Below are 18,573 nucleotides of genomic sequence, written 5' to 3'. Positions count from 1 at the left end.
GGACCGACGAGTGTGAGAAGGCCTTCAACGGCTTAAAAGACTCCTTGTGCCAGGCCCCTGTCCTCAGGGCCCCTGATTATCAAAGACCTTTTATTGTGCAGAGACGCCTCTGACACTGGGATAGGAGCTGTACTATTGCAAGTAGATGAGAAGGGTAAGGAACACCCTATTGGTTTCATTAGTCGCCAGCTTAAGGACAGAGAGCTCAGATGGTCCACAGTAGAGAAAGAATGTCTCTCTGTTGTGTGTGCCCTACGGAAGCTGAGGCCCTACCTCTATGGGACCCACTTCACTGTGCAAACTGACCATAAGCCCTTAAAGTGGCGGATGAACATAAAGGGAGAGAATCCAAAGTTGCTTAGGTGGTCCATAAATCTACAAGGCTTTGACTTCACTATTGAGCATAGGCCAGGTGTCCAACATTGCAATGCTGATGGGTTGTCCAGAATGTTTAACCGACCTGAACAAGAGACTCATCCAGGGGTGGATTAGTTCCCCCTGTCCTTAGTCTGGGAGGGGCGAGTGTTAGGAAATATTTCATATTGTAGGTAATCTTTCTTCCATGTGGCAAGCCCCAAACCTTTTGCTGTTGTTTTACACCCTGATCTAGACTTTGCCAGAGAAGCGCAGCCTTCCGCTGCACTCCTATGGGCTTTCGCTCCATTCTTACGGGGAAACTGACATGCCCTTAAGACAGTAAGTACCGGGAAACATTGTTTTCCGTAGTTCTTTTCTCATGTTGCAGCTTTCGCGCAACATGGCACAAGAGTGCACCGTAACTCACATTACCGCGCTCTTGGGTCTCTAGTCATTCTACCGGCCCTAGAAACTCTCGATGGATTTATAACGAACGGTACAAGTATGTCACGGACGGGACTGGTGTCAGCGATCGTTTCTTTGTGTTTTGAACTCCTATTTGCCCTGTTAACCGCGCTTCTCGCGTTTGGCCAAAATGAGTGGCCTGGCTTCCAAAATGGCCATGCCACGAGGTTCTTGGTCCTGTCCGCTGACCGTCTAGCCCCTTCACCTTCCCCAGGTCGAGTCGACCCGGGGCCATCCTTATTTAGGCATGTACTTTCCTGCGAAACACAGATGCTTTCATGGGCTTCTGCATGCCTGGAGTGTGCCTCCAGGATGTGGGCTGGGATGTCTGGTCCCAATACACATCCTGGGTGCCAGAGAGTCTAGTGTGTCTTGAATGCCTGGGACTACTGTGGTCCGTGATAGGTCCACGTATGGTGTGAGTGTTTTGTGAGCAGATCTCCCATTGGGCCCTCTCCGTTTTGGCGCGAAGGGAACCCTGGATAAGAGGAGGCTGGAAACACCACTACCATGTCGATCTCCGGAGTTCTCACGAACAAAGGATAAAGGAGCCAAGTATCCTGCAACTAAGAAGGTGAGTCGAGGAATCGCTGGTGACACGCTGAAGGTTTGGCACCCTGCACTCCTGTCGTCCTGTGAGACCCCTCTGCCTCTGATCGAACGAGAAGGCCTGTACTGGCGCTTCGACCCTTTAGAATAGTAGGAACAACTATTCTCGGCATCTTCACCAACTCCTGTACCTAAGCCTTCAGAAGCGTCCCTGGGCCATCCAGCGGATTGACCAGCCTACTCAGGAACCTTGCTCTGTTACCGCCGTCTGGCTGCTGCTGAAATCAGAGCCCTCGACACTCTCACACGCTTTGTACTTGGTGTTCCCAGGTCTGAAGTGAGAAGTGTACATTGGGCCTGGAATACAAGTGGCTGCCGAGTTGCCCTGCTGAGGTAACCATCTGTGCATGTTCGCTGCGTTTGGGACACCCTCGACACCGACTTCTGCTGCCGCGGAATCTACACGGCGCCGAGACGACCCTTTGTTCGCATCTGAACCTGCCAGCGAAGACACTAACTCGGAGAAGCCTGGGTCTGCCTGCATCGAGGACCGGTGAGTAGTCAATACCCTGAACGGTCTCCCTCCTGCAGAAGCCTGTGGCTTCCCCCGCTGTTGAAAAGCAGCAGCCCTTTCTCCGTACTCGCGCCCTGCTTCTGCCCACAAGTGGAGGCTACGCTTAAGTAGCAGAGGTCTGTTCGCCATTGTTTGTTCACCTCTCTGAACTGCCTGATTTCCCCGAAGAGACACTCCTTGGCCCATTGGCACCCACGTGTGCAGGTACTTTTGAGCACAAAGCTCCACTCTTCGTCGGGCGCGGACTTCCTTCTAGTTAGATGGTCTCTGATATCGAACTGGGCCTAACGATTACTTGCACTGCCTGTTTTCCTCGATATCTAGGTGGTCTGCATATTTCATGCTCCTAACTCGTTAGACCCCTCGGTCTTGTATATATATTGTATTGATTGTGATGTGTTGGTTTACTTGAGTTTTATCGTGATTCTTTACTATGGTCAATGTTACAAAGGCCTTGTAATAAATGTGTCTATATTTTTAATATAACACCTGCCTGGAGTAATTTGTAAGCGTCCTTGCTTTGTGTGCTCATTGCGGGCTTTCAGTCACCCTCACCCCTCTTGAGACCTAGTCTTGACCGCCGCCATCGCTACCCTGATTGGTCTGGCTTGTCCAGAGGTTACCCTGTTCCAAGAAACTAGGCTGGCCTTCTGAACCTCTGCCCCTCCAGGACAGAGTTCAGAAATCCATCTTAACAGCAAGGTAGCACTTTATTGGATGGATGGGGATGCAGAATTTACTCTTGCACCAATTATAAAACAGACTCAGAAATTTGGCAAAACTTAGCTGTTTTATTTGCAATTGTCTAAAACAGGGAGTACAACGGACATCAACGGACCTTCGATGAAGTCTCTCAACGTTTTTCATGAAAAATACACATTTATAGCAAAAACTCATCATCATTGTCGTCATACTACATGACAAAGTAAGAGAACCTACTTGAGGTTGGTCTACAGGGAACATCTAGGTATACTTTCTGTGGGGGATAGGATTATGATTGGATCCCTAGAGTCATGTGGACAACTATGCCCAGCCCTAGTGCAAGTCATCTTCATTGTCATCAAATACACGTTTCTTTGGCTTTTGAACTGTAGGGCTCTTTGCTACATGGCCCTCTACAATTGGTTGGCACACTTGTACCCTTCTGGAATATTCCACTCGCTAGCAGTGTGTAAGATGGTACCCCAGGTATTTGCGGGTGGACTTGACCATGCCTTCTCACCAAAGTTGCCCATCATCCATAATCACTCCTGCTGTCTGCCATTCGAATTGTCTTTGAAGTCGACCTTGCAAAGTATCACTGTGTCAGAGAATATAAGGGAGTGAGCACATTCTTATCTTCAGTCTCAATGTAGCTTGCCCAAAATCTATTTCCATCTACCCCATGTGACAGGAGACTGTGTTTTAGCTCCTTCCTCGAAGTTAATACCATTGCACCTCAACAGGAGCTTGCCTCGCTTCTCACGTTCCTTGCATCTTCTCGAATAGATAACCAGTTTCTTGGCTGCCTCAACCCTTGACACTGGCCCAGGCAAGCCTTCTCAATTCTTCCTCCATCATCAATCAGCTGCCTTTTTCTGCTGCGCCACACTTTCAGCCCTTTTTTCTCATGGGGTCCTGGGTTGCTAAAATGCAACGTGGAACTTCCAGATTCTATATACACAGATGTATATATATATATATATATATATACATATATATATATATATATATATATATACACACACATATATATATATATACACATATATATATATATATATATATTTTGGCGGCACTGCTTGCAGTCTATTCACTACTTATAGCCAGCCTTCATGGTTACTTATCCTACTTGCGTTACAGCATCTGTACAGTTATAAAGCGATTTTTGCATTTTCTTCAATGCTCTTCGCACATGCAATCTTCATTCTGCACATGACATTTTACTCAATTCTTTACTTCATCATCAGATTCTATAAGGTCTATATACTCTTCATTGGCATTTCTTTGTGGTGCATCACCCCTGCTTCATGTGACATCACCAGTTTTTTGCCTTTGACACTTCACACTTCTTCAGGGACCTCCTTTAAGAGACTGTCATTTCTCTGCGGGTACATCATGTAGGGCTTTCTCAATGGATACCTTGTTTCAAGAATTCTTCGTGGGATAGGTACCATTATTGGCATCATGCATGTCGCAATTTCCGGCTTCCAACATATAGGTATAATAGGGGAGGGACTTCCGGTAGAGGCATTTGGCTCCTCTACAGTAGCGTATGCGAGCAAGGCCATGCCCAGCACAGAACAACTGTACTCCCAAATTGAGAGGGAGGCATTGGCAGTGCTTTGGGTGTTCCGTCATTTCTGGATCTACATTCTGTGCAAGCCGGTGACAGTGGTCACAGACCATAAGCCGCTATTACCGATAATGGCAGGCTCGTTGTCGAAACCACCCTGCGGATTGAGTGGTGGATGCTCGCACTGCTGGAATATGTTGTAAAGCTAGTGTACAGGCCCGGGTCACACAACCCAGCGAACTGTCTCTCATGACACCCCAGGGAGGAAGGGGACACAGAGAGTACCGAGCAAATTGCAGCTGAGAACCATGTCCAGGTGGTGGTCACAGCAGCCAAGCCAGTGGCACTATCGATCCAAGAGGTGGTGGAAGCTTTGTGTCAGGATTAGTGTTTTGGCCTGGTGAAGGCTGCCTGCCGAATGGTGACTGTAGAACTGTACTGGCAAGCCTTCATAGGAGGGTCCAAGAGGTCCAACTACAGCTGGAACAGATGTGGAGGGTATGACATGAACTCTCGACTAGGCTGGCTGGTGATTCCGATGGCACTGATACCGAAGGTGATCGAGCTGGCGCACTGCAGACATCAGCGTGGTGTGAAGACTAAGACCCGTCTGCACCTGCAAGTGTGGTTCCCCAACCTGGAAGGGGGCATCAACAACTTCATCAGTACGTGTGTGTGGTGCCAGGCTGCAGCACCTGCCAACAGGCAACCACAAATCGAGTCCATGCCTCGAAGCATCCAACCATGGGACATAGTTCACATGGACTTTGGCACCACAGGCCGTGGATCACATTTTCTTGCCATGACCGACCAGTGGTCCAGGTATCTGGAAGTGGAACTAGTGGAGTCCATGTCATTTGAGTAAGTAGAACAGGTGATGGAAAACTTATTTGCGACGCACGGTTTCCCAGGATCGTCTGCTCAGACAATGGGCCCCTGTTCCAAGGGGAATGATTTGCGGAATTCCTAGAGGAGTGCAGGATTACACATCAAAAGGTAGTGCCGGTCGGGCCACGTGCAAATGGCGAGGCGGAGCGCTTCATGCACACTCAAAGTCTTCTGCATTGCTCAAGGTCAAGGAAACTGCCTAAAAAGGATGTTGTATCTGTTTTTGCCGGACTACCGATCCACACCACACAGCACCACGGGGGTAGCAGCAGGTGAACCACTGTTTCAAAGATGCCCTCGAGGTCTCATCCCGGAGGTGGAAGGATGGGTCCCAGCGACAAATGACGACAAAAGAATATTCGAGGACAGGATACACAATGAGAGAGAAAACGTGAGGAGGCTTGTGAGGCCACCTGAACTGGCAGTGAGGGACACAGTGTTAGTCAAGAACAGACATCATGAAGGGAAACGCTCCCTCACATATGAACCATGCCCCATAGAAGTTGTCCAAGTAAAAGGATCCATGGCCACAGCTGCCAGAGGGGCGGCGAGATGCAATTCCAGTTTCTTCAGAACGGTGGGGGAGAATAACGAAATGTCTGAAGAGGTAAGGGAGGGATCTACTGCCTAAAGCTCTAAGAGAAGCGGAGAAACTGGGGATGCCTGAGAATGTGAAGCCCCAACCCTGGCAAGTGAACAGACAATGGGAGAGGGCGGAGGAGGCCGGCATCCCAGTCAGGAAAGCAGACAGTGCCCGATATGTTTTGAAGACTATGTAATGTCTGAGTAGTGGGAATGGACCATCCGGGCACCAAGCCAGACATTCAGGGGAAGTTACTGTTAACTCACTGTTTGCCGGCACGTTGGGGCCATGTCGTGTTTATTTCCCCATGTTGGGCCAGCCAGCACGAAGTTCTGTTCACAACTATAATGTAAGGTGTTTAAATTGTTCCCTATGAAAAGGGAGGAATGTTATGTAGTCAAGTGATGGTGCGACAGAAACGTTAAGCACTTGAACGTTCCAAAATAAAAGCACCATTCCCGTGCCTGAGTAGCAGTGCGCGTCTGGAGCCCATCAAAGCAGACCCATGTCTGAGTGGTTCTTCACGGCGGTCGGAGGGCATGCCCTCCGGGGCTCCATAAGTGTGCACAGTAACCCTTAACAGTGCCAACATTCAGAGGTAAGGCTGGTCGGCCCTCGACCCAGCCTAGCTCTGGTTTGAATGGAAGAAAACAAATCAGTGTTTGATATTCCCACAATACATTCCAGGAGCCAATAATGTTGCCTAAATTCCGTTCAACGGGTTTGCGTGGACTGGGTTCTGTCAGGAAGCCCAATCAGAGTACCAGAATCTAACAGCACGATGTGCTCTATGAAGGTCGGAACCCTTATAACACAAGCATTGGATATGCCAAAAAATTAGGCATTTGCATTTATTTATTGAATTTTACATTTAGAGGCAAGGATGCACTATATACTAGCGCTCTACACGTCCAATATTCTAAGCATGTCTGTAAGATACTTTTTGAAGACTAACTTTCTTCTATGTCTATTTCTAAGGGTGATTGCGTAGCAGTAAACGCTAACTTTGCAGACATGTTTGGAACTTTTAAATTAAGCTTGATGATTTTAAGGGTGAACTTCAGTTGGCGGGATCAGGATGAACTAGGGTGAAAGGTAGCCGGGAGGGTCTTGTTTGGAAGGGAGTAAGCAGGGGTGAGCATGTTAGGCATAGGTGAACTAGTGTGGGTGGTGGTAGGCAAGGGTAAACTAAGGTGGTTGGCTGTCTGCAAGGCACAGCCAGTGTAGGGATGGTGAGCTAGGGTGTGTTTCATAGGTATGGCCGAGCAGGGGTGGGTGGTAGTGGCTGGAGGTGTGGGGGAAGTGCAGGGATAAATGAGGTATACGGTGAGGTAAGTTGGATGAAGCAGTAAGAATTAGTAGCGTATGGTAGAGAGGGGGGATGCTGGGTACGTGGGGATAGTGAGTGGTGAGGCATGGTGGCTGTGGGGAGGTAAAGGGTTTGAGATGGGGTAGGTGGGTGGAAATAGGGCGAGTGAAGCAGGGAGGGTGGGGTTAAAAAGTGTTGGGGCTGAATGGATGGGTAATGGTATAGAGGGGTGAGGCATTTGTAGATGGGCTGAAGAAGGGTGAATGTATGTGGTAGAGAGTGGTGAGTCTGGGTGGGTGAGGATGGTGAGGTATGAGGCAGAGTGGTTGGAGGTATAAAGAGGTGAGGCTGGGTGGATGGGTCTAGAGAAAGGTAAGGCAGGGTGGGTGGGGTAGAGAAGAGTGAGTGGATGTGATAGAGAGGGGCAGGTGTCAGGCACTTTTAGAGAGGGATGATGCAGGGTGAGCAGGGCTTTAAGTGGGGTAAGAAATTGAGGGAGGCCCTCCTTTCGGGCGTGGCTTGCATGATGGCCGTGGCCTGAAAACTGCACAAACCAAAGTAAGCCATCTTTTATAAACATAGAATATATAAGATATTCTATTTTTATAAAAGATGGCTTGAAAAGTACCCAATCCATAGTGAGATACGTATACAGATGTGTAAATGCTTACATTGATATATTTGTGTGTGTACCTTACTATGGTTTGTGTACTTTTCAAGTCATCTTTTATAAACATAGAATATGTTACATATTTCTATGTTTATAAAAGATGGCTTAAAAATGACATAATTCAATCCATCTTTTACGATGGACAATGCCTGAGGCGTCTTTGCCCGTCGGCAAAGCTTTATAAAAGATGGCTTTCGATGATATACTTTTCAAGCCATCTTTTATAAACAGACATATATTACATATTTCTATTTTTTTAGAAAAGATGGCTTGAAAGTATATAATTGAAGCCATCATTTCCAACGGGCAAAGACGCCTCAGGCTCAGTGATCTGTGCTCTGCAGAGCATAGCAGATCAGATCACCGAGCCCGAGGCGTCTTTGAGCCTCTGCGAACCTGGGGGCTCCGTGATCTAACCTGCTTTCCAGAGCAGAATAGATCACGGAGTGCCCAGGTTTGCAGAGGGTCATAGGCACCTCAGTGACTTGTGGAGGTTGTGGGAAAACAAAGGGACCATAACTTCCTTTCATGACCCCTGCATGAGGGGTCACGAGAGGAATTTAGAGTGACTAACAGAAGTGCCAGCCAGCCACAGCATCACTCAAACTGCAACCAGTTTGAGTGATGCTGTAGCAGGCTTTGCAATTCTGTCAGTCACAGCTTGCCTAACTACAAAGTGGCGGGTGCATCTCCCATCACATCGCGGCTGCAGCCGTGGTGGAATATGTGTCCCGCCATGGTGTGGTGGGACCGGGGGGTGCAGCCCCACCTTTTGGAGAATGCTGGTGCCCGGCCCTGCTGGCCCTAGCCCACTTAAAGCACTGAGGGTGAGTAGTTGGGGGAAGAGGGGTTTTGTAAGATAGGTAGATGTAGAGAGGGGTGAGGCACTTTTAGAGAGGGGTGATGCAGAGTTGGTGGGTGTAAGGGGATCCAGTACGATTTGTGGGTGGGTAGAGAGGAATGACGCAGGATGAGGGGTACATGAGAAGTGAGGCAGGGTGAATAGGTGGAGTAAAAGTGGTGAGGCAGGGTGTGTGCATAGTCATAGGGAGGGATAATGCAGTGTGGGGAAGCAAGTGTCAAGAGTGGTGTGGTTGAAGAGATGTGGGATTAGGTTGGTAGGTGGGTGTAGAGGGGGCAGAGGATTGGTGGGTTAGAACAGAGGGGGTGAGACTGGGTAGAGTTAGAGAGAGAAGTCGCTGGGGTGTGTGAAGGAGTGCAGCATTTATAAAGAGGGGTGAGGCAGGGTTGGTGGATGGGTTTACAGGGGTTCGGAAGTGTGGATGGATAAGTGAAGAGATGGTTGAGGCAGGAGGGCTGGATGAGGTAGAGAGGGATAAGGAGGGTAGGAGAGTGGGTTTAGAGAGGTGGAAAGATGGCTGGGGAGAGGGATAAAGAGGGCTAAGATTGGTGAGAATGTCGGTGGGCATAGAGAAGTACGAGGAAGGGTGAGTGAATGTAAAGGAGTTGGAGTAAGAGTGTAAAAGGGGTAGGGAGGGGCAAGGCAGGGTAAGTTTGTGTAGAGAGGGGTAAGGGAGAATGTGTGGGTATAAAGTGGGATGCGAATGGGTGGGTGTGGGTATATATGCATGATGCAGAGAGGGGTGAGACAGTTTGGGTTTGTGTAGAGAGGAGTAAGGCAGAGTGGGTGGATACGTGTAGAGAGGTGTGAGGCATGGTTGCTGGTTCTTATCACAGATGGCAAAACAATCACCTCAAACAAGCTGAGAAAGTTCAAAGGTTTTTATTAGATTTTCAGTAGGCCCTAGGGCTGTCCCTCTCTCTGGGCTTGATGTGACCCTCCTCCCTAGCCAAGGCATCCATAACCCCAAGTTAGTACTGCCAAAGGTTAACCCCTACTGTCTAAAAGCGTGTTGGTTCTAAAGATGGGAATCTAAAGGTCTATGTAAAATCCCTCTGGGACTTCCTACCCGTCCCTAAACTATATAGTTGTTAGTGGCTAAAGGAAATTGGGATGGTTCTTGCAATTACACCATTATATTCAAGCTTTCTCTAACACACCCACGATCACCTTTCTCCTGTCTACTCTACTTCACTCCTACTCTTTGCTTCCACCAATCTTCTCTCCCTTTGATGTTTCACACCTCCTAGGCCTTGCCTCCACCCTTATATGTTAACACTCCTTCTATAACCCTACTGCTCCCTCCAAACCACTACCCCTCCCTCCCACCAAAAATCAACTCTTACACTTTCTTCCCAATTCCACTACTCACACATCCTCCTTTCACTCTGCACCATACACTTCCTTCTTACACTAGACTTTCTGCAAACAATTGCCACACGTTCACGCGCACTTCATGCAGCAGTAAGACTTCCACTCAACAACCAATACCTCACCTTTTCCACAATTCGCCTCCACAATCGACTGATCCTTTTGGTCTTCCACCTCCACTGTCTCTACCCTTATTTCCTGCTTTCTGTGGGCTCTTCTTATAGCTCACCCCGTAATCTGGCCCTCTCTTCCCCAACTGGTAGGGTTGGATTCTGGCAATCATCCCGAAAAGGATCTAAGCCTGACCATTTCTTTCACAAGGCTTTGCTGTGGAACCAACACAATGGCAGTCCAGGATGGACAATGTTTCAGTTGGTGTTCCTGGCGCTAGATATTAGGGTACAGTTCTTATTGGGGAGAGGGAGTAGTTCTGGCTCCGTTCGCTGGTGGTCTATGGGATTTGTCCCTATTCATGGGTACTTCCAGGCCTACTGGTTAGCTCTTCTGTCTTATGTGTCGTGGCTTAACTCTGAATTGCTCTCTCTCTCTTCTGTGCATCAGATCTTGCGATGCTGCTTGGCCTTGGCGCTGTAGTGCTTTCTGCGTTTTTCTTTTTTGTTTTTATTTACGTGCTTTTATCAGAAAAACTTTTGGCACAAACTCAATTATATTTTGTTAATACTTACATGTATTTCATATAATGAAAATAGATGCATCTCGATACAATTCATGAACACACAATTATCAATACTATACAACAATTAGCATTACCATTATTAAAAGTCATATCCGTATTCCATATTTCTACTACCAAACACAATTAAATCTAATCTATTAAAATCATTCACATCAATCAATTGTTGACATTGAATTCATGTTATGTCAGAAGATTTTATAGAGTGCTCGTAGGGCCAAAGGGCATCCTGGTGCTAAAACATGAAGCACAACTACACGAAATTGGATCCAGGATATTCAGAGTTCTTTTTGCATCAAAACCTTGGATAAGGTTAAAACCTTGGTAGTGATAGTAGATCAGTCACTAGGTGCTGATGCACATGGGGAAAATGTTTTTTTAAAAATCCCAATATCTTCTTAGGTTACTTAAACTGGTGAAACCCTAAATCATCAGTAAGAACAGTGAACCCCTGGTTATCGCCATTATAATGTCCCACATAGACTATTGCAATGCCCCTGTTGGAGGAGCAAGCAAGTACAGCCATAAAAATGTCTCCAAAAGGGATCATATAACTCAACGTCAGGAAGGAACTTCACTGGCTGCCCATTGCGTCCAGCATCACCTTCAAAATCCCTACCATGATGCACACATGTCTGCATGATCATACACCAATTTAGCGAAAAAATAGCTCATTATTCAATTAGAGTTACTATTTCGCGAAGGTCTAAAGACCTCATTATTCAATTAGATTTTCTGTCCCCTCTGCTGATCTCCTAACCAACTGTCTGTCAGTGTTGTGAATTGTCTTCGTTATTTATGTTCTATGTGCGCCCTGATCCCTGCGGCGTGTTATAAGCAACAATCATATAAATAAATATAAAGGGAACAATAAAACAAACTACAATGAGAGCTTTTGACATGCAAACTTTAATAAGAAATAAAGAATATCTATAATGAGAACAATAAAACAATCTATAAAGGTAACATCCTACAGGAACACAGTATTTACAGGCACCTGGGTGAACTACATACAGAAGGCAAAATTACCAACAAATGAAGTTGCATGAATGATAGGTCTGTGGGTCCACATTCCACTTATGGTAAAATGGTACAGGTAGCCAAACGCAAATGATAACACAATATCCAGTCTCATAGGAAGAACTGTTGGGTATCCTGACCTACGTTTGAGCTATCATGCTGCAACATTTGGTGCTGTGGGCTTAGAAAACCCAAGATGGCCAAAAAGCCCACATGTGCGCCAAAATCCAGGGGAACCACACAGTTTGTGCACACTAAAACGGTTGCCTAACTTGCCACCCACCAGTGCGAGCAGGATGGGCCGGGGTGCCATGAGTGAAATGTGTGCCAAAGGAAAAACCACACTTTAAAATTACCTTTGGTTTCTCTGAATGCCAGCTCAAAATGCCTATTTTCAAACATTGCAACACATCCAAAAATCAAACTGAACACCAGCGGACATCTGGCAGAATGAAGTATGTGTGCATACTAAATCTGGGAAGTTGAAGAGCCCCAAACAATGTTCATAACAAGACTGGCTGAGCTCTGCAGGTCTGCAGCAGCCTAACTGAAACTGGATTTAAAACTACCAAAAATCGAAAATGTTTAAATTAACTGAGTGACCTACTTTTGAGTGTCACATAGTTTGTAATTGTTAAAATGTCATAGTTTTGAACTTAGAATCAGCATTCTAGCTGCATATGTAAAAATTGTCTTGACTTAAACTGGGGAACAGAAAGTGACATTTTACCTGAAACCTGGCTTAAGGAAACTGGAATTCTTCCAGACAGCTACCCCCGACAGGAGTGGGGGCTTGCCCAACAAATGCATTCCCAGGCCTGGCTGCATTCTGTTGCTGCTCCTGCCAAAAGGAGGTCACACACTCTCTGATTGAATTACCAGGGTATTGCAATTAACTAAAGAAAGGGCCCAGGCAGATGGTTTATTAGGGTGGTCGTAAATGGCTTCCTTTTGAACAAAGCCCTGCCTTGACTCAGGCAGATGGTTTATTGGGGGGACCGTAAAACAGCTTCCTCTTGGCAGAAGCTGGGAGGGGCAGGGTCTCTGAGCTTGGCAGAAACTGGATAAACTGGTTTCTATACCATGTGACCTGAAAAGACACACCCCTGTTGGCCAGAATATGATTCTAAGAAAGATGTATAACTCACAGTGCGGACTTGTCAAAATTATTTAAATGATACCATAATTCTTGTGATTTTTCGGTGCACGTTTTAAGATGCGTTGGGAATTTGTGTGATGTTCTGGGGCAAAACCCTGCTATTTATTGACACCACAGACTTTGTGTTTAAGCTAGAGACATGGGAATTTACTGGAGTATGTATGGACAGGCCGTGCATATGTGTATAATTTTTAATAAAAAACCAATGTTGCAAAACCAGTTAAAAAACGCAAAATGTTGCCAGTTCTGAATGCGAGCTCTTAGAAACATCAGAGTTTGAACAGAGTATACCTCATGTGATCCGTGATGGGTGCATGTGATTTCAAACCACTGTGTATCTATGAAATATGTCTTTAGGTCAAATATAGATTTGTGTGTAATTTGACAGGGGAGTGTCCTTTCTGCAAGCCATTAAATTACATCATTCTGACACACAATCCTGTTCTCCAGTGAGAACGCAAAGAATTCTCCAACCTATCAGAACTCTGAAGGGGTTGGGCCTAGAAAGCTAGCCTCTCCACCCACTTTCAAAACACATAAAAAGAGACTGCTGGGACAGGTAGAGACATTCAATTCCATTTGCTGTGGAGCATGCTGACCGACGACTTCACATCCAGAGATCCTACACTTAGACTTCCAAGCTAAACAGAGACTACAGAACTTTGAACCAAGAAGGCCCACTGCAAGCAAAAGTATTTGTCAGCAGGCCCAAAAATCATTTGCAGACTATCAACAGCCAGGCGAGCTGTTTGAATTCCCTGCCTAGAACATTGCTGTGTCCGGAGAAAGCGGGACTAGGAGCCGTGCAGACCGGTGCTAGACCAGACCAGCAGAACCCAAGATCCAGGAGCAGTGCCGGTGACCCAGAAAGCAGAGCGCTGTGAAGTGCTGTGCGCAGTGACCGGATCCGTGACAAAGTCGCCTTCCTGTTCAAAATCTCTTGTGAGTACTCAGCAAAACTCAGAACATATCCCTTAGTTTAATATAATATAATTCAATCTATTTAACCTAAGTAGAACTGTCACCTGTCATTTTCTAGCTGCAAGCTGTAACCTGTCGCTTTGAACTTTAACATTTCAAATCCGAAAAACTACCTTTATTTAATCGTCCGTATCTCTGGGACCCTTTGGGCTAGGAACTTGGTTTAACTTTCCTCTGAAAGCTTAGAATCTCAGCTTTTCAACGAGCTTAGACTTATACTTTTGCCCTAATCGTGATTCATGCATTCGCGAATTTTGCAGCGATTCGCGATTTGGTTAAAAATCCAGCCACGTGTGAAAACAGCAGCTTCCTTGCTTTCCTTTGCCAAAAATTCGTTTAACCTGCTAGTTACTCCTAGATCCTTGCTAAAGTGAGCCTGAACTCATCCCAAGTATATTTCACTCACCCTGAACCTCCTAAAGGGAATTAAAACCATTTTCAGCATATTCCTCACTTCATTGCCAGCACATATAAAAGCATTTTGGGCCTGTGTTTCAAACTTCTGTAGTCTAAGCTTGCTGGGGTGAACTGATTTACATTTGATTGCATTTCTAAGAACTGTGTGCTCTCCTCTTCATTTCCTTACATTGCATAAGGGGTGGGGAGTGGATTGCCAGAGAAAAGTGATTACATTGTTTTGTTGAAATCATATTGAGTATTTTCTGTATTGCATTTTCATTCAACATTGCATCCATCTGAAACTAGATAAAGCATTCTCTACCACCGTATTCTTCTGTTCCTATTCCCAAGCGTGCTACCTCATCCTTTAGACTACTCCTGGGTAATCAAATCAGTTTATTAGTAGAACATTACCCATTGTTGTTAACTGCTCATGTTCTGAAGTGTGATATTAATTATTAATTTATTATAAAGTGTGATATATATATATATTGTTTACATTCTCAAATAAACTGTTTAAACTTGCAAAACAGAACTACTTCTTGGTTCAGTGGGGTCAGGGGGGTTCCAAGAGAGGGGTGTTGTATAGGGGTAGTCATCCAGAACTCATGAACTGGACATAAAGAATATATCAATAAGGGTTTCCATTCAGTATCCCAGACTAGGCATTGACTTAGCTGTAGTGCTGGATTGAATCCTCTTACAAAGTGGGGGCTCGAGCCGGACGTTTGGGTTAGATCTATCACTTGTGCAGATTAATACAGTGTGCCAGCTGAGCAGATACACATATCCGGTCGGATCACCATGCTGTGTTACGCTGTAAAGCACTCCTCAAAGGAACGCTCTAAGGAAAAGGTCTGTTTTGCAAAAATAAAATACAAACTTCTGTAAGTCAGGAAGGAACTCAAATTCCAGAATGACGACCTTGGTAGATATGAAAATAGCCAGAGAGCACTTCTTACATAAGCTATTTGTGAGAGGTGAGTGGTCTCATCAGGACCAGACGGTCTGGTTGCAGGCAATCGCACCCCAGATCACTGAAACAGGGTCAGATAAATGGAGAGACCAGGGTCCCTTACATGTGGCCCTGAGTGAACTATATATGTCCCCTAAGGCCAAGGATGAGCACAACAAGATTGCCAGGGTAGCGGCATATTTATATTTACATATGGGAGCCATGCAGGACAAATGTGCTGAAGGCCAAGATCTGGCGAGTAGGCAACTGCTGGCATTACAGAAAGCCTAATCTATTCTGGACTCTTCTGAGCAGAGGCTGCAGAGGAGCCAGGAGTCAGAAAATGATAGTAGGCAGTATATCATTAAAATAAAAGAGGACATGGATATACTGCAACAGGAAAAGGCTGACCAGGATACCAGAATTCTGGCCTTGCAGAAGAAACGCCAAGAAAGTTTGGACTCCCTACTGCAGAGCCAGAAAAAGCTGGAGCAACAGATCAATTTCAACAGGGCATGCACAGAGCAGGTAGCCACCCTGCAAATCCAACTAGACAGAGAGAAAGAGGAGAGCAATAAACTGATCCTGAACGATCTGGATACCCAGGCAGAGTTTGATCAGGAGCGCCAGAAAGCTGGTGCCTTCCAAAGGCAAAGGGACGACCTGACGGTACAGATGCAGACTCTTAGTCAGGAAAGGGACACCTTAGGCCAGGAAGTCTGCCACTTAAAAAGAAAAATGGAAGAAAATCACCTGGCCCACCAGGGACTGGGTGACCTCCAAAAAGAACACCAGGACTTGCTAGAGCACACCAGGAGAGTGGAGGAGGCTCTGGCAAGACAGGAGCAGGCCAGTAGGGATGGGACCCAGGAGGTAACTCTCCTGCAGCAAAGACTGGCCCAGTGCTCCAGGACCAATCAGGAAACGCAGAGAGAGAATGAGGCTCTCTGCCAGCACGATGATAGGCTCCAACAACAGGTAGCAATGCAGGAGAGATTGATAGAGTCTAGTAAGGCCTTAACTGAGGAACTGAAGGCGCAGGCTCTTGCATTGCAACAGGGAGCAGGGGCGGATAGAGACCAGGTTCGCTGGGAAAGGGAAACTCCTGAGCATAACCTCAGGAGCCCTAGTACCAGAGCCCTTTATCTCTCTCAGTCCCTGGACTCTGCCACCCCCATGTCCCCTGGCGCACATGAGCACCGGGCCACAGGGATGGCAGATTACTATCCAGCCAGAAGCATGGGGCTCATAGGCCAGTACCTCCCAGGAATGGATGGGCGGGCATCCGGGTATGGGCACCCAAGCACAGTGCAATTTAGTGGGGAACCCCAGGAGAATAGGCCCATTAAGGGCATCCTGAAAACTTCTGCCCAGTTAGGTCAGTGGGGGGGTACCCATCAAATCCTGGCAGCAAGGAGGAATCTGAAGACTCCTCTGAACGGCGCAGGACACAGGAGACCAGGTCCCCACATTCTGCCAGCCAATCCCAGGCTCGCAGAATCCGGGAAAACCTGGAAGATCAGACAGGAACCTCTGGGAGCAGTGCCTCTGAGTCAGAGGATGAATGGACCAGGGTTACCCGAACCAAAAAGGCCAATAAGGCAAAAAGGGCCTTGCTTAAGGACCCATTGAAGCAAATAAAGGCAATAAGGAGTGTCATCACGCCTTATCACAAGAACGCCAAGTATTCTGTTTGGGAACACTTGGAGCTTTACGAGCAAATGATGGAGACTTTCCATTTGTAGGACAGCCAAAGCTGTATTCAATATGTAAAGTGGACCTTTTCACCAGAATACTCCAGTTTCTTTGCGGGGCTGGAGGACCAAAATCATTTAAGATGGTCCACCTATAAGGCTGCCACCTTGAAACATTTTTCTGTTCACAGAAATCCTCAAGAGGCTCGCAAGGCAGCCTACAATTTGCAATGTGGGGAGGATCAGGCCCCACAAGAATTCGTGCAAGAACTGAAACGTGCCTTTGCGCAGACCACCAGAAGGGTGCGCACAGACAGCAGAGAATTTGTCAATACATTTTTCCATGCCTTGCCCAAATATATAATGACCCAGCTCGTGAGAGTTTTTCATGAGAAAAGATCTTTAGACTGGGTCATTGAACAGGCTACCTGGATCTATGAGGTGCAGAAGCCTATCGAAAATAAAAATAATGCGCCGAAAAACCCCAAAACCAACAGCACCCCTGCTGCTGCCAAGGTGGCAGAGGTAAAGGTTGCCCCCGTTTTAGATTTGGAGATGGGGGGGCCTAAAAACCTGCCTGCACCAAATAATTCACAGCACAGAAGGCCCTCGGGCCAGTCACAGACAGGGAGTCGAGGAGGTAGTCCCACAAATGGGGTCCCCCGCTCCCCTGACTATGTAAGTCCCCGCTACAAGGGAAACCGACCAATCCTGGATTATGTGTGGACTCCTCCAGCCCAGGGGGGGGATCCAGCCAAGCACCTAACCCAGGAAACTTCCCTCCCAACTTCCCACAGGAGGGCAGAAATTCTCCAAATCCTGGGCAGAACTCTTTCCCCAGGTATCCGCCCAATTTCCAGCCCCAAAATCATCCATCCTTCTTTCCCCAATTCCCTGAGCCCAGACAGCCTAATCCAGGAGAGGGGAGGCCAAGGGTGGAGGGGTACCAAAATCTTCCCAACCAGGGGTACTACCAGAGAAGGGATAGCTACCCTTCCCGGGATCAGCCCAGGGGAGAACATAGAGCCCCGTATCAGCCTGAGCGGCTTTCACAACTTGAGCGCCAGGTCCAAAATATGGCACGAGATCTGGGTCACATACTGAGGGCTCAACAGAACCCTCAGATGAACATGCCACAGCAGAATGCCCCAAACTCGGGACCTGGTGCTCCAGAACAATGACGGGGGCAGCACCCCGATAACCCACCGGTACCCAGGGAGGAGGCACAAGGGGAAGGGGGGTGTAAAGCCTTGGAGGAAGCTTCCTTCCCAACTTGTAAACAGCCCCTGGAAAACCAGGAACCGGAAACAAAATCTCCTACCCCTGAAAGCCTGCCTCCCAAGGTGCAGAGGGGGGTAGGAGAAACAAAGGACCCAAACAGACCCACTTTGTGGAGGAGGTTCAGGTCTTCCAATTTGAGGGAGAGGGATCCTCAGAAGATCCTGGGAAAAGGATCTTCTCCTTCAGAGATGGGGGAACTCCTCCCAAAGAAAAATGGGTCCCAAGCGATTCCAATCCAGACTGGGGAGATATGGAGACTGAGCTACCGCCGCCCATCATCTCATCCCAGAACCCACAATACCGAAATCCCCTGGTTCAAACCCATCCTGGTGACTGCCTCCAAAAAGGGGGGGGGGCGACCCGGAACCAGAACCAGAGGAACCCACCATGGCTCTGATCTCCAGTTGCCAACTTTTTCTTTCAGATTCCCAAGACTCTTCACAGAATTCTGCCCAAATCTCTTCTCTAGCAATGTCCAAAACCAGAA

The sequence above is a fragment of the Ambystoma mexicanum genome, chromosome 6p, assembly GCF_040938575.1.
Source record: "Ambystoma mexicanum isolate Mex_15411 chromosome 6p, UKY_AmexF1_1, whole genome shotgun sequence".
Classification (NCBI taxonomy): Eukaryota; Metazoa; Chordata; class Amphibia; order Caudata; family Ambystomatidae; genus Ambystoma; species Ambystoma mexicanum.
The sequence above is the reverse complement of the archived record's forward strand: the minus strand, read 5'-3'. Positions refer to the sequence as shown.